General features: G+C 38.5%; 1 protein-coding gene across 2 annotated transcripts in view; it reads left to right on the top strand.

Moving 5' to 3' along the window:
- Positions 1-558: 558 nt before the first annotated feature.
- Positions 559-16316, top strand: part of KRCC1 (lysine rich coiled-coil 1) — a 28502-nt gene continuing 12744 nt past the window's right edge. The window contains exons 1-2 of one of the 2 annotated variants that reach the window (XM_087713325.1): positions 559-698; positions 2045-2411. The gene's annotated coding sequence lies outside the window, so the exon portion shown is untranslated. Of the gene's footprint in view, positions 699-849; positions 1728-2044; positions 2412-16316 lie in introns of those variants that run through there. The other variant, XM_087713326.1, reaches the window with a different exon arrangement.

The raw sequence follows: 16316 nt of genomic DNA, 5'->3' as shown, positions 1-16316 counted from the left end.
ATCCAGTGATTTGCCCTGTCAATGCTGGTGGGAACGTTATTTTCTCCTTCATAGTCCCTGGATTATTGTTGTTTACTACCAGAGCGTTTGCTTATATGGAGAAACCAATGGACTCTATCTATCTATCTATCTATCTATCTATCTATCTATCTATCTATCTATCTATCTATCTATCTATCATCTATCTATCATCTATCTATCTATTATTTTGTCAAGCATATATTAGATAACATATATAAATATGGACATGATTTGAATATATATAATGGATACGAATAAAAGGGAACGTTTGTGTGCTTATGCACACCCCTTACAGACCTCTTAGGATTAGGGTGAGGTCGACTCTCATACAATCACTAACACTGCACGGAAGGGGGGGGGGAGGAAGCGGAAGTAACCCACCCCCAACTGCGTCTTTTCGAAGAGCAACCTCGGAAAAAGCGTGACTTCCGCAGCTACATTATGCTTCCGGGACGCCGTTGCTCCGCCCCCACATTCCCGCGAGGATTTCCCCGCGGGGAGTGGTCGGGGTTTGCTCTGCTCCACTTCCCCAGTTATGGCGGCGGCGGCGGCGGCGGCACCTCCTGCTGCTGCTGCTGCTGCTGTTGTTGTTGTTAATGCGGGGAGGGAGAAGGCAGAGGGGGGAGGGGACGTCCCCTCCCCCCCGCTGCCGCCACCCCCCCGCGGCCAGAGAGCAGGTGAGTGAGAGTGGCAGGCAAGGCGGCTGGCCGGCCGGCCGCAGGGGAGCGGGCAAGTCCTGGAGCTGGGGGTGGCGGGGGGGGGGGATGAGAACACAAAAGGAAGTGACGCCTAGGAAACGGGCGACGGCCTCAGCTGGAATGGGGGCGACGGGACTGGGGGGCAAACCCGCAGGGGCGAGGGAAGATGATGATGGAACTACCTCGTCCCCGGAGGAGCGAAAGCGGGTGCAAGGCAGCCACGTGCCTTCCGGGCAGTGAAAGCGATTGGGGGGGGGGGCGGACCGAGAGGGAGCCTGTGTGAAAGGGCAGGTCCGTTGGGAGGCAGCAGCTGCTCCGATGCTCCGCTCCTCTCCCATCCTGCCCAGTCAGATTCAGGTGCTTCTGGGAGCCTGGCACCCCTGTTAAGAATACGAGTGAAAAGGCTGCCATTCCTATTTCGAATGAAAAGCAGCCTGTTTTGAGGAAAGCTAATCATTTAACAAGCCAGCCTTATTTTTCTTCTCCGTACAACAGAAGTTGGAAGTAGCAAAATATAAGGATCCTGATTTATCTTCCATCTTTTTTACATCCACTTTTTTGCTGCTACAATTCCCTGCCATACACACATTTATTGATAGAGAAAAATGGATCTAGAGATTGAGCTAGATCTTTTTTCTGTTTATTTGCCCTTTTGTTAGTTGATGTGTTACAAAGGGTTGGTTAGAGAAAGAGCAGCAAATCACCCATTTCTCCTACTTCCTTTGAATGGCAGGCTATTAAATGTTATTTGTTAACCTAGTCTAATCCCCTACATCACGGGTGTCAAACTCGCCACGTCATGTTGCCGTCACATGATGTTTCACGACGTTTTCCCATTCGCGGAGCTGGGGTGGGCTTGGCCTGTGTGTGACGCATTCTGCCCGCAGGCCGCCAGTTTGACACCCCTGCCCTACGTCATTCATGAAAAAAAGACTACCAGAGGAAGGTAACTCCATTTGCCACAATGCCATTCAGAGGAGAAGCACTCGTGAGTGAGACTGTTGGCAGGTATGTACTCTGCCCACTCCTCAGTGGCAATAGGAAATTTGACACATCAGATGTTGCTGTACTTCATGCTCTGTTGGAAGTTGTAGCCCAGTAACATCTGGAGGTTCTCCATCCTTCCTTTGTGTTTCATTGCTTAGGAGAGCAGCCAGTGATTTATGTTTTATTGCCTAGGAGAGCAGCCAGTGATTTATGTTTCATTACCTAGGAGAGCAGCCTCATCTTCTCTGCACTGACAGCTTTGAAAAGTCAGGAAAAAAAGCAGTAGAAGCTATAGTCCTTTTTTATGCTTCCTGTCCTTTTTCTTTCTTTCTTGACAGGAGGAAAGAAGGATTGCTACTTCCCATTTGCTGTTTTATTGCCTTTCATCTCCAATGGGCTGCTTGTTACCCTTCCTTTGAAGAAAAGTGTTAAATGATTTTTTGCCCAAGTACATTCACAGTATCCTAAGGCACAACCCTTAGTCTTAAATATTGTAAGCTGGCCAATGGCAACCTAGAATGTATTGGAATTGCATAAAGGAAATAAACATTCCATATTATAAGGAACACTCAAAATGATTTGCATCCAAACCACAATAAAATATAATAAAGGAGTCATAATCTGAAAATAAGCTTTCATCACTATCTGGTAGAATGGAATTGAATAAAGGTTATATGAAGGAGTCTTGACAGTACAATTAACAAAGTAAGTAGATTTTTTTGATGAGACCTTAGTAACCATTATGCACTGGATTCCTTTGTGGGTCTAGAAATTGCTCATTTTTTACCTCTGATGAAAAACAGTATATTTCAGAAAAAAACTGACTTCCCTAGCAGAGAAAACAGGCTAGGAACTTCCTAGGGATGTGAGAGATTTCTTTCTTAAGAGTCCTCCTAAACTTAGCATTTCAAAGGAGATATTAACAGTGAGTAGAACCTTATAACTCAGTAAATGCACATAAGCCATGCAGACGAACATGATACAATTTGAGCTTTTTGAGTAAGAAGAGCTTTTTCATATAAAGTTGCTTGTTGGTTCACCTAATCCAATGATTCATATAGTACTTTCCCAAAGTATTTCCTAGTCTTTAGAGCCAAATCATTTTAACTGGAGATACAGGTATAATGCATGCATGCATGCATGCATGCAAAACATTGCTTATTCCAATGAACTGCCCTATCTTGACAGGTGATCTGTGGCAATAAACTGGCCTTGGAAGATGAAGAATTATTAAGTCATCAGTCATTAAATTGAAAACATGCCACATCAGTAGATTTATAGTCAGAATTTGAATCATTATAAGAGGGGGACATTTAAAATCTAAATGCATGCAAGGTGTCACACATTTTTTATTTACACTACAACAATATTCACAAATATATTTACATTATCTTCTTGGAATAGTATTTAAAACATTTTAATGAAATTAGGGGAAGGGTCATGCAATTTTGTCACTCCAATAAATTTTATATTTATCTTTACTAAGCTGAATTCCTTATTCCTAAAGTGGAGTAATCTATCTTGCACTTTTAAATATTTATCTGAGAGTAGATTTCATTGCATTCTGTGGATATTTTGATTCTGATTATTTTTAAACAGTTCTTTTCAAACAATGTAGTAGGTTTGAGAACACTTCAGAACTGATTCTCGGGTCATTAAAGGGGCCCATCTTTTTTCAGAATGTGAAACTGAAAACAATCATGTTTTAAGAGTCACATTAATTTGAACAATGAACTTTTGTCTCATGAAGAAAGCTGAAAAAATACTTAATAAGTGGTGTGATGCAGGTGTGAGGTTCAAACACTGTTTCTGAATCATTATTAAAGTGTACACTGTTTTAGAAACTAACTCAGCACAAAAAAAGTTCTTTTAAATAAGACCAAGCAGTTGTGTTCAATTAGGTACATTTATTTTTATTTCCACCCTTTGGACCATATAGGTATACACATGCAGATAATAAAAAAGGTTTTAGAATTACTTTTAGTTTGGATAATGGACTACCTTCAGGAATAGCTGGAAACAAACAGGAATATTCAGGAAACAAAAGTCTTCATATTTTCTTGATAGTTTGAAACTAATCTATGGCACTGATGAAAATCGTATGCAATGAATCTTTGACTTGCTATCCTTATAGCAAATAATATGGACATCTGAAAATATTAATCTAGAATATGTTTTATAAGTTACTTTTTTGAATTATAAAGTATTATAAAATACAAAATAAATAGAAAATCAGTGGTAAGGATAAATGGAAAGAGAAATGAGGAAAGGTAAGGAAAAAAGAAGAAATATTGACTTCTGACTCTCTTACAGTAAAATAAGGCATTAACATCAAATCACAACTTTTTGTTTTTTAATAATATGAACAAGCCATTTCTATAAAGATCTATCACTCTAATTTGTAAAACCCAAAGTCAGATTTTCATTCTTTTCTAGAATATTATAAACATTTCCCTGTGTAGAACTATGTAAGCTATGTAAAATCTTACTAGTAGCTACTTTGCATGAAGGCGTAATTCTTCTGTCTTCATTTTCAAAACATAGAGTGGTGATAATTTATGATAAGTAATGGGGAACCTTTTCGGCACAGAATGGCCAAACCGGAATGCGTGTGCAAGTGCGTGCGTGTGCCGGAAACCCAAAGACCAGCTGGCCATGGTGCACATGCCTGTTTTTTGGCTGGTTTGGGGGCATTTTTCAGGCCCTTTTTTGGCTGAGAAAATGGCCCAAAAACAGCCTTTTGGGGGGGTCGTTTTTGGGGCTGTTTTCTGCTGCGCCAGCAAAGATCAGCTGGCTGGCGTGCATGTGCGCTGGAAACCAGAAGAGCAGCTGGTGACGGCACGCGTGCCCACAGAGAGGGCTCTGTGTGCCACTTCTGCCACACATGACATAGGTTCACCATCACGGATTTGGAGTATTTAGAAGAATCTTATGTTACAAAGAAATGTATTAATGTATAATGATATAAAAACATTGAAAAATCTTATTTTAATTTAGAAAGTTATATTTGAGATAATAGCATTAGTGAAATGTTTTGGCGTGCTCAAGTCACTTCATATGCTTTTATACAGTACTCTACCAGGATCTGTAAGTTAGATGTTAAGGAGATAGTATAATACTGCATTGCCTCTACACTACACTGACAAATGTGCTTTAGATACATACTGAATTCATAGTAGAGGTAAAACTCTACTATGGACTTTGGATTAAGAAACCTAATATACTCTAGAAATTTTGAATTTAAATTCTCATCAGCCCTGCCATCATTGGTAACAGGAAGAGACCACAGTAGTAATCCAAACTGTATGTATGGTATTTATCTACATCTTTCCCAGTTACTAGAATTCAGCAGTTGTTTATTTTTCTCCTAGTTGACTATGTACAATCTGGTCCAAGTAGTAAGCACAAGGAAGATATACACCATATAGCCTCTGATCAGCTCCCATGTGGAACTTTCTGTACCCTTAGACTTGGAGGCCCAACTGTTTCAGTATGTTGGCATTTGTGCTACGTTTGTCTGTCCAAAAGCCTTTCTGTTCAAAAACATAAATCAGAAATGATAAAAGGTTTGCTCTAGGAGTCTTAAAAATGGACAATACCTATTTTAGTGCACAATCACTTTGAAGAGGGTGTTGCTTTAATCTGCTACAACCATAAAAATAGCAAAGTTTTCTGGTTCATACAATTATTTTTTTGGTAGCATAAGCAATATGGTATTTATGAGGCACCAAGGCAATCACTTTCCCCCAATCCTTAAAATTTATGAGAATCATAGCCAATATTATACAAAAACAGTCTAAAAACCAATATAAATTGCAAACCTATGCATTGCATAACTGATTTACTGAATGTGTGGTAAGCTGCTTGACTGTGATTCTTAGTTTTGATTATAGTGAATAAATGAATGAATAAAATATCTTGAGCAGATTGAAAAAATACCAATGCTTTATTATTAAGATTTATTTAAAATCTTAAATTTTATTTTCTAAACTTCTGGTGATTTTGTGCCATTAAGTTGGCGACAGTCCTCAGCAACCACAGAGATTTTCTCTAATGATCCCTCCTCAACCTAGTCCTTCCAGTAGTATATAATTAGTCCATCATTGCTGTAATTGAGACCATCTGCCTTGCTGTCGTTTGTCCTTTTCTTCCACCTTTGGCAGCATTATAGACTTCGCCAGGCAGCTAGGACATCACTCATTTTATTTAAACTATGATCATTTAAATTATTTTCATTTGTACCTCGAGTAAGAGGTCTGGATTGTTCTGCAATCTATTTGTCTTCTGAAGTTTTACAAATTATATTTTTTGACCACTAATGTAGTCAATCTATAAGATTGAGATTGAGTTTGCTTTGCTTCTAGCACTAATACTTATCTATACCCTAATTCAGGGGTGTCAAAATCTTATTTCATTGAGGACCGCATCAGGGTTGTGTTTTACCCGGGGGGGGGGGGATCAGGGTAGGTGTGGCCAGGGTGGGCATGGCCACCTCGACATCACTCGCGCCGGTGCCACCTGTAGTAGCCAAGTGCTAAGGCAGGACTTCCCTCAGACTCACTCTCACTCATAATCTCCATTCCTTCATTCTTTTTCTTCTTTTTCCTTCCCTTTTCATTCGCCTTCTTCATTCCCCTCTACTTATTTTTTCTTCCTTGCATCTTCCCTTTTTCTTTGTCTTTCCCTTACTCCTTTCCTGTCCCTCTTGGATGCACAAATGGAAAAGGGGAAACATTTATCCTTTCGTCTTGCTTTTTGCTAGCCCTCTGCCAGCAAAAACATCCGGGCCTCCTGCTTCCCTCTGCCAGTGAAAACGGAGCTTGAGGAGGCCACGCATGGCTCCCCCAGGTCCCATTTTCAGCCGTGACAGCCTCCTGCAGCCCTCTCCCAGTGAAAATAGAACTCGGGGAGGGCACGTGCAGCCCCCTTGAGCTGTTTTCGGCTACAATGGCCTGGGGTCCTCTGCCAGCAAAAAAATACCTTGGGGAGACCATGTGTGGGCCCCTAGGCCCCATTTTTGGTCGCAACAGCCTCCTGCAGCTTTCTGCCAGTAAAAACGGAGCCTGGGAGGGTCGCATGCAGCCTTCCCAAGCTCTGTTTGCACTGGCAGAGGACTGCAGGTCTGTCCTTTGCTGTTTCCAGGTCGGGACAGATCTAAGCATCCCATGGACCAAATCTGGCCAGTGGCCTTTGCCCTAATTCTTTGTAGCAGTTACTACTCTTTGTATTATTTAGTATTTGGCAATATAATAAAATATTTCTTTTCAAGCTAATTTCCTTTACTTGGCTGCAGTTTCGTTTTCCCATTAGTGCCAATCATTTTTTCTCTTTCACTAAGGATAGTTTTATTGGAAGCATGAGTGAAGAGGGGAAATTGTGGCAGACCTATATTCTGAGAATGAATGAATGAATATATGTATGTATCTATGTATGTATCAGATTATTTAGGGAACATGTCTTTTTCTTATGAAGTATGATCATCTTTCTTATAAATAACCTTACTTCTATTACCCAGATGAAATTAATTTGAAATATACCCCTAGTGAGTTTGAACATGCTGCATCATATTCCATAGAACTGTCCTAAAATTTAGGATGGAAACTTCATATACATATAATTCATATATTTTCTATATGACAGTGAAAAACAGTTGTTTCCAGGAGTGGGGTTCAAAATTTTTAGCAAGGGGTTCTCTGCCCGGCTGCTGGGTGGGCATGGTCTAGTCAGCCTCCTCCTCCATGACAGTGGGGCATTTTTGCCCTTGCCAGGCTCCGGAGGCTTTCCTCAAGCCTCCAGGAGGGTGAAAACGGCCTCCCCAGGCTCCGGAGGCCCCCTGGAGGCTGGAAACGCACCGGTTTCTGGCCTTACTGAACTTCCAGTAGGCCTGGTTTTTATCCTACCCGAGCCGCTGTGCACGCCCTGCACTTAACCTGCATCCAAAATGGGCCGTGTGGAGACTCCTGGGAGGGGCGTGGTGGGATAGGTGGGGCCAGACGTGTGGGATTTGGGGGTTCTCTGCACAGAATCTTAGCTAGAAGTTCTCCTAAACTACTGCGAATCCCTGAACCCCCAGCAGCCCACTTTTGGCTTGTGTCACATAGGAAACATGAGCCTATAAGTACATCCCATATAATAACATTCCTTAAATGCTTTGTATCCAGAAATAGTAACTTTTCTACATCTGACTATTGTTAGAAAAATATTGACAACATGCACAAGTTTACTGTATCTTGTGCAATTATGTAAATCTTCCAAAAATACAATGTCGGAGCAGATTCTGATTGAGGGTGGGGAGGGTAGTTATCATTTTCAAAGTTCACATACAAAGAGAAGCAAATACATGTACAATTTTTAAATGTTAATTTTATGACAAAGTAATTGTATCCAAATTAAAGAAGTATGCAATAATCTTTCCTGCAATATTGGAAATGGGATATAATTAATTATAAAGACATTCCTAGTCTTGCAGATAGCTGTAAAGTCAGTGGAAACAGAAATGAAACAAAACTTTCATAAATCATAGACGATAAAAAATTGAAGGAGTCATTTATCTCAGAGTCCAATTGATTTTCTATGCAAATTCAGTTAAGACTCTTCTATATGAAATTGTTCTTTAGCCATAGTACATGTCCTAAAAATCGTGACCCGTCAAAACCGCGGTCCACAAAAGCGCGCTCGACGAAAGCGCGCATTTGATGTCATCACAGCGCAACGAAAAAAATTAAAAATTGAAATAAAAATAAAATTAAAGCAAGCCGATTCACATAAAGGTAAGGGTTAGGGTTAGGGTTAGGGTTAGGTTAAGGGTTAGGGTTAGGTTTAGAGCGTTAGGGTTACGTTTAGCGTTAGGTTAAGGGTTAGCGTTAGGTTAAGGGTTAGGTTTAGGGTTAGATTTAGGGTTAGGTTAAGGGTTAGGTTTAGGTTTGGGGGGGGTTAGGGTAAGGTTTTCGCTTTATTTTTACATTTATCAATCACAGCGCGATGTTTTCGTCGCGCTGTGATGACGTCACGTACGTGCTTTCGTCGAGCGCGATTTTGTCGTCCGCGGTTTTGTGGTGGAACCCTAAAAATGACCCTAATCCAGAAATAGTACAATGTTTTTCTTCACTTAACAATAAGGGAAACTGCTTGACTTCATGTAAACTATGCAACTAGTTTGTATGATGTTTCTAGACATTTCTATATAATTGGAATAACTTGTCATAGTTTTTGTATATCATAAAGCATCCTTCTCTGAACTACTGTTCTCCAATTTCATTGGGTTGCTTCAATTCCCATCATCTCCCAGACAGCTTCCATTCGACTGGCACATCTAACTGAGGTTGTCTGATTTGTAATTAGATCAATATAGTCTCAAGAAGAGAGTTGTTCTTACCTGAAGTCTTCCAGAAGTTAAAGGCTTCAATTTGGCAGCTGTTCCATCCATAGCTAGTGCCAATGGACTATGGTACTTACAAAAAAGAAAACAGAAGGCATTAGCTTGATAACTGGCTTCAGGTGAACAATTTTTTATGAAATCTGCCACATAGGCACAAGTAAGTTTTTTGGGAGGATGTATGTTCTTTTAACAGGGCAAAATCCCTTATAATTACACATCAGTTTAATGTAGTTACTGTTTCTTACAAATGTGTTGCATGATTATATGAAGTGGACAGTGTTTTTCAACTAAAGTACACATGTGCCTTTTTCATTATTTTCAATCTCTGAGGCAGGCAGGATAGAGATAATGCAACTGTTGAGCTAGAAAAGTTAATAGAAATCAAGTTTCCTGGAAGTTTGACATTCCTTTTTATTACTTATCTTAAAAAAAGATGTATAAAATCAAATCCCATCCCCATTTTATTGTTGGCCTTAAAGCATCATCCTGGAACCTTCTTGCAGTACACAAATTGCCACCAATAATATATAGAGAAATTCTAATGCAGGGATATCCAACATTGTGTTCCAGGATTTCCTTGGCACCTGCTCAGCTCCCTGCTATTTTCCATATTTAAAATATTCCTTTTAAGCAAATGTTTGAAAGTGAAATGCTTCAAATGAAATTCTTCATTTCCAATAATAGTCTAACACTTTATCTAATTTGAATTGACATTGCCATGGGAGCCATTTTGTTTATCTAATTCACCCCAATCCAAAAAGAATAGCCAGGATATAAGCGTAAAAATAGAATCACAAAACAAAAATACAGATTTTCAGTTAAATCTCTATAATATGTGCAATCGCTGTGCAATTGCTGATAGCCTGCTTTTAACTGCTAAAAACAATGCAATAGACATTCTCCAACCCATGCCAGAGATAAATAATATAACAGAAAATATCTCATGAAGGTGTGATGGGAGGGAAGGATGGAGGATTAAATTAGCCTTCTTGTGAGGGCTTCCTTCTTTTGGAATAGCTTAGTGAAGCTGATGTAAGACTTTTAGAGAAAAATAAATTAAGGATTTATGTTGATAACTTATTGATCATTTTAATTTATTGCATTGTTCATATTATTCTTATGTACATCAGCAATCGTTTTAGACTTAAGCAGAATACTTTTTCTAAATAAATTAATAAATATATTACTTAGCCCAGAAGCATTACCACCATGGTATTTCCACCATAACAGCTGAATCACAGAGAAAAGAGATACTGAATTGAGTATAATCAGTGGTAATATATATGTGAGCCTACCAAACATTCCATCAGTGATTTTCGTAGCAATTGTTTTGTTCTACTTAAGGGGTTAAAATATAATTCAACTCTGTTTGTTATAGCTAATTAAAGCATAGTAAATAAACTGCAGACATGGTTGTTGATTTGAAACATCTTGTTTGTACCGTTAATCACTGAAGAAGCAATCTGAGCTCCAGGAATTTGATTTAATTTTTTTGAACTGTAGAATCGGTTGATAGTAAAGTCAATACAGTCTTATCATTAAAATTTTAGCCTAGGTCCAAGGAGAGCCACATTCATACTACCTTGTTCATGAAGTTTAGAGTGACATTGGAATAGTCACTTTTCTTTTAGTCTAGCCTAACTTAACAAGGGTCCTCAACTAAGAAAATCAAGATGTACTTTCCATAAATGTTACCTTGAGCTCTTTAAAAGAAACTTGGAGTATGAAAATTAAAAGTATTTTTTCCCAACAGAAAGTTCAGAAAGGAACTTGTTAGTGTCATATTGGATTAGTGAAAAAAACCTTCCTGTTAGAAGAAGTGCTGGATACTGAAAATTTTTAAACCTATAGATTTGCCTAGACACATTGAATCAGTGCCTCTGTGTCATTTCTAGTTTTACTTACCATAATATTAAGACATTGTGTTATATTATTTTAATCCTATTATTTTTACAATTTGGATAAATCTGTTGGAATTGAATGGCACCAAAATTAAAATAATAATAATGAGAAGCTAGTCATAGAAAACCTAAAACTATAATGCCCTTCTAGAATGTTTAGTTTTTTAAAAAAGATTTAGATTGCAATCATCTCAACGTTGCATAGCTTACATCATATATAAAACAGTTAAAAACTATATGATTATTTATATACATACATTCAAAAAAAATTACCATCAGTTCTGTGGGCATAGCTTCATGGGTGTGGCTTGGCATGATGGGCGTGGCAGTGGGAGGATACTGTAAAAATCTCCATTCCCTCCCCACTCCAGGGGAAGGTTACTGCAAAATCCCCATTTCCTCCCAATCAGCTGGGACTCAGGAAGCAGAGAATAGATGGGGGCAGTGCCAGTCAGAGGTGGTATTTACCGGTTCTCCAAACTACTCAAAATTTGCGTTACCAGTTCTCCAGAACTGGTCAGAACCTGCTGAATGCCATCTCTGAGATAGATAGATGGATGGATGGATGGATGGATGGATGGATGGATGGATAGATAGAAGATAGATAGATAGATAGATAGATAGATAGATAGATAGATAGATAGATAGATAGATAGATAGATAGATAGATAGATACTGGATAAACTATTACTCTGCATGTTCAAATAGTAACTGGGGCCTTAATGCACTTAGGACCCCAGGCTTGGGCTAATAACTATATTTTCACAGCCTTATAAAAGATCAACAGGATCAAAGTCATTCCAATCTCTGAAGGGAGAATGTTTGAGAGGGTAGAAATTACAGCTGAGAACATATGTTTCATTTCATTTCATTTATTGAATTTCTAGGCCGCCCAATCCCGAAGGACTCCGGGATTATGTCTCATGGTCCCCACTAGCTGATATTCCTTGGTTGTCAGAAGTTGTAGAATGTCCTGTCTGCTGTACTGAATTGAACTGGTAGAAACAGCTGAGACAAAATGGTTCTTCAATTAACTTGGTCCAAAGCCATGAAGGGCTTTAAAGGTGACAACCACCACCTTGAATTACACATATTGGCAACCAAATGGTGGTACTTCATATGTCAAATATCTGACAATACTTGCTATCCGTGCAGTGGCATTTTACTTCAAATAAAGTTTCTGAACAATTTTCAAGGGTAGCCCCATGTACATCATATTGCAGTAATCCTGAGTAATAGGTCCAAAGGACATGAGTGACTCTAAACAAAGCCTCCTAGTCTAGGAATAAGCACAATTGGCTTATGACCCACAGATGTGCAGAAGCCCTCCTAACCAGGAGGTCCCTCAAAAGACACATGAAGTCCATCTGGGACAGTAGCACCCTATCCAGAACCAGAAGTGGAGCAAGTTTGTAACCAGGAGATCCAAATGTTGAAGACCGCTCATTCTTGTTTGAGTGGAATCAAAGGAGATAAAGCTGGATATGATTAACCTGTTGGTGATACATCACCCCACCCAGTGATCTTATGTAGAAGTTAAATAGGAAAGAGGAAAACAAGCTTGGAGCATCATTTCTTGGAAGCTATAATTTATGAGACTTGCAGGGGGATAGATTTAAATCAAGAAGATTTAGGCTACAATCCTAGAATATCTACAGTGATTTTCCAGAATCCATTGGAGGTATCACATTTTTACCTCTGAGATGAAAGTATGAACTCAACCTTGTGGATTGAAATCTGAATCAAATTTCTCTCTCCAGCCCTTCAGATTTTTTCATATTCCACTCTGATATCAGATTGAGGAGAGAAAAGGCACAATGGGAAGAACTAGAGCATGAGTATATTAGGGAAATCATTGCAACTATGGAGGGAAATAGTTCACCAGATTGAGGGAGAAGAATTTTATCCTGCCAGAATGGGCTCGGAGTTCTAAACTTATCAACTGCATCCTAGGATTGCTCTGTGCATGATTGAATAACCAAGAAAAAAATATGTATTTAAATTTACACTTTTAAGCAAAAGTTAATAAACTTTGCTAGTTAAAAATGATTTATTTGCTACTTTTCAAGGATAACAATTTAAGTACTGCACAAAATTGGTGAAGGGTCTTTGCTGATAGCCACTACCTATATTTTCACAAATTGATTCCAGAAGTTACCTTGTTACAAAGTTCAGAAGATTTTTTAGTGTTATCCAACAATATTTTAATCCTTTTGTCTGCATCAATAGATTTCTCCATGCTTAATGTTTGGCTTGTCTTAGCTAAATTCAGTCTTCAGCCTCAGCTATATTAATTTTGCTCCAGATATTCACAAGTTCTGGAATGTTTATGGGATTAATATATGAAAAACAGAAGTAGAGCTATGTGCTACCTACCTATTGGTATGAAGTATAAAGAATCCTCCAGCAATGTCTCATAAGTGCTAATATGTGATACAACAGAACAAACCAGTTCTGTTTTTGCAGAACAGGGAACCAATAGCATTTTATGAACCCATTCTGCTATACAGATAAACACAGTGTGACTTTGTCCATAAATATAATCCAAATTGGGATTTAATGCTAAAATGTATTTAAATTTTTTCTTGATTTTTTAATGTGTAGCTCACGTATAATCACTCATTCAAACAAGTTATAATTTAATCAATTAAATAACTTGAAGTATAAGACTTTTCTTCATAATCTTTTTAACATATAAAACAAATGCATTGAATACTGATGGTGAACCTATGGCACACGTGCCACAGGTGGCACACAAAGCCATTTCTTAGGGCACATGAAGCATTGCCGTGTCAATTCCAGCGCACATGTGCGCGCTAGCCAGCTGATTTCAGCCTTTATTTTTAGCCATTTTTTGCCCTCTGGAGGCTTCCCTGAAGCCTCCAGAAGGCGAAAAACAGCCCAACGCACAAACTGGAAGTTCAGGAACAGACTTCTGGATTGCTCGTAGGGCTCTTTTTCTCCCACCAGAGGCTTCAGGAGGCTTCCCTGAAGCCTCCGGAGAGAGAAAAAGAGCCCTATGGGCAATCTGGAAGTCCATTTCCAAACTTCTGTTTTGTGTGTTGGGCCGTTTTTTTGCCCTCTGGGGGCTTCAGGAGGGTTCCCTAAAGCTTCCAGAGGGCAAAAAACATCCCAATACACAAACCGGAAGTCAGAAAATGAGCCATTTCCAACCTCTGGGGAGGAGGCAGTTTTCACCCTCCCCAGGCTCCGAGAAACCTGTGCATGCATGCGCAGGGCAACGGGGAGATCGTGCACGCATGCACAGAGGGCACAGCGAGGGGGCATTAAGTTATGGGGATGCTTTTGACACCCAAGATGAAAAAGGTTCACCATCACTGGCATAGACAGACATACAACATACATTGTTGTAAGTGACCATTGACCTGTGTGTAGCATATTGTAATGCTTTTGATGGCAATCATGGTAGGCTATCTCTTAAATAGATTTTGCAAAATGTAACATCATCTACAGCATGATGATGTATTTGAAAAAAAGTTATATGAGGTAAACAGATGTGCCCCCCAAAATACAAGGAGCAATGTACATAAAATACATATATGATGTATCACTAATTTTCCTACTAAAAAACTGAATTAATAGGTCATGTCCAGTCATGTCCATCATACAGATAATTCTCCCTTATCAGTGATAATTAGGACTGGAATTTCTGTTACTAAGTGATGCGGTCATGAAGTTCAACATCACATGACTATCCCTAAGTGAATCCCACGCCAGTGTTAAGTGAGGATGGCCGGTTTCCCTATTGACGTTACTTGTAGAAAGCCAGCAAAGAAGGTTACAAATAACCACAGAGATGCTATTAACATTTTAATTGCAAGGATTGGTCATAAGTACCACTTGTTCAATGCCGTTGTAAATTTGAATGGTTGTTGAATGAGTGCTGGTTCACTAAGGGCTTCCACCTGTTGTTTTTTATTATACACTGCAACTTAGTAAATACTAGTGAAGTAACACAATTTAATGACTTCTGGTTACAAATCATACTGACCATATTTAAGATTTCATTGTCCCATTATAGCAGAATATAGAATATATTGTCTTACTAGAGACATGTTAAACTCTTTCTGTCCCTTACACTTGTTATCAGTATCAATGCAATTCCTTGAATTTTTCTCCCTGTAATGAATGTTAACATGTTTTAAGCACTTGGTACATTATGTTTGTGTGTACAGACTATCCTTCACATTTAAATTTACCAGTAGATAATCCCAATTGAAATCCTATGCATTATATGTATATGTATAATCTTTATTATCATACTTAACTACAACAAAATTGGTTATCTAGGAAAAGGTGTCCAAAGATGTGGATATTCTGAAATACATATGTGAAAATATACTTTTGCTTGTTTTACACAATCCCTAATAGTATTTACCCATTAGTATTAAAATTATGCTATAATACTCTTCCAATATTTTATTAAGCATCCACTGCATATTATATATAATGACATCTACGTCTGGCTATATTTATGCTATGTCCATTCAGTATTTAAAATACAGTTAGCAATATCAGGGCATGCAGTCTTAGGAGTCCTAAGCAAAAAAAAGCAAATGTCAGGGAGGAATGTCAGGAAAGCCAGTGTTGGAGGAAAAAAAAACAAGATTTTCAGTCTCACGTGGGACAGAGAAATATTTATTCTCCATCTTTTCTTGGTGAGCGTCTCTAAATATTGCTTACATTCATGACATAATTATCTGTGATCCAAGACTTTAATACCCTATGGATCTACTTAATATCTGCAAGGTGTTCCTTGTACATATTTCATACCCTAAAAAAAAAAATCTAGTTGGGAAGGAAGGGTCAAACAATGAAATCTTAGATTTCCTCCAATGTGGATAGACCTAAAGAGGGGTCCCAAGCCTCTGAGTTAGTATCCTGCGATTACAGGATATTGCCCTATGAAATAATGACTTCATGGAATTGTGCTTTTGTAATTAATCATATAAACATTAATTAATAATATAAACATAGATAAACGTAGATATATATTCAAATAGATAGCATAAAGTTAAATAAATTTTATGCTATAAAGGGTTCAGAAGTTAACCTCAAATTGAAACAGCCTTTCCTCTGAGAGCCTGGTGGTCTTCCCCCTGTTTGCATTTTTCTCAGGCATTATTGCCAGGACATTACTGAAGCCCAATATATGAAGTACTTCAACCCCACTGGATGCTATGAGTATTCTTAATTGTATTTTATATTGTTTTTTATTTAATTTTTTTTTATTAAAATGGTTTCAGGTATTCTTTGTTAGGCAACCAAAGATTCTTAAGATGAACTAAAAGATGATTAAATATTTTAAAT

The sequence above is a fragment of the Thamnophis sirtalis genome, unplaced genomic scaffold (assembly GCF_051295495.1).
Source record: "Thamnophis sirtalis isolate CommonGarterSnake01/CBP01778 unplaced genomic scaffold, rThaSir2_p1.2 scaffold_4, whole genome shotgun sequence".
Classification (NCBI taxonomy): Eukaryota; Metazoa; Chordata; class Lepidosauria; order Squamata; family Natricidae; genus Thamnophis; species Thamnophis sirtalis.
The sequence above is the reverse complement of the archived record's forward strand: the minus strand, read 5'-3'. Positions and strand labels throughout refer to the sequence as shown.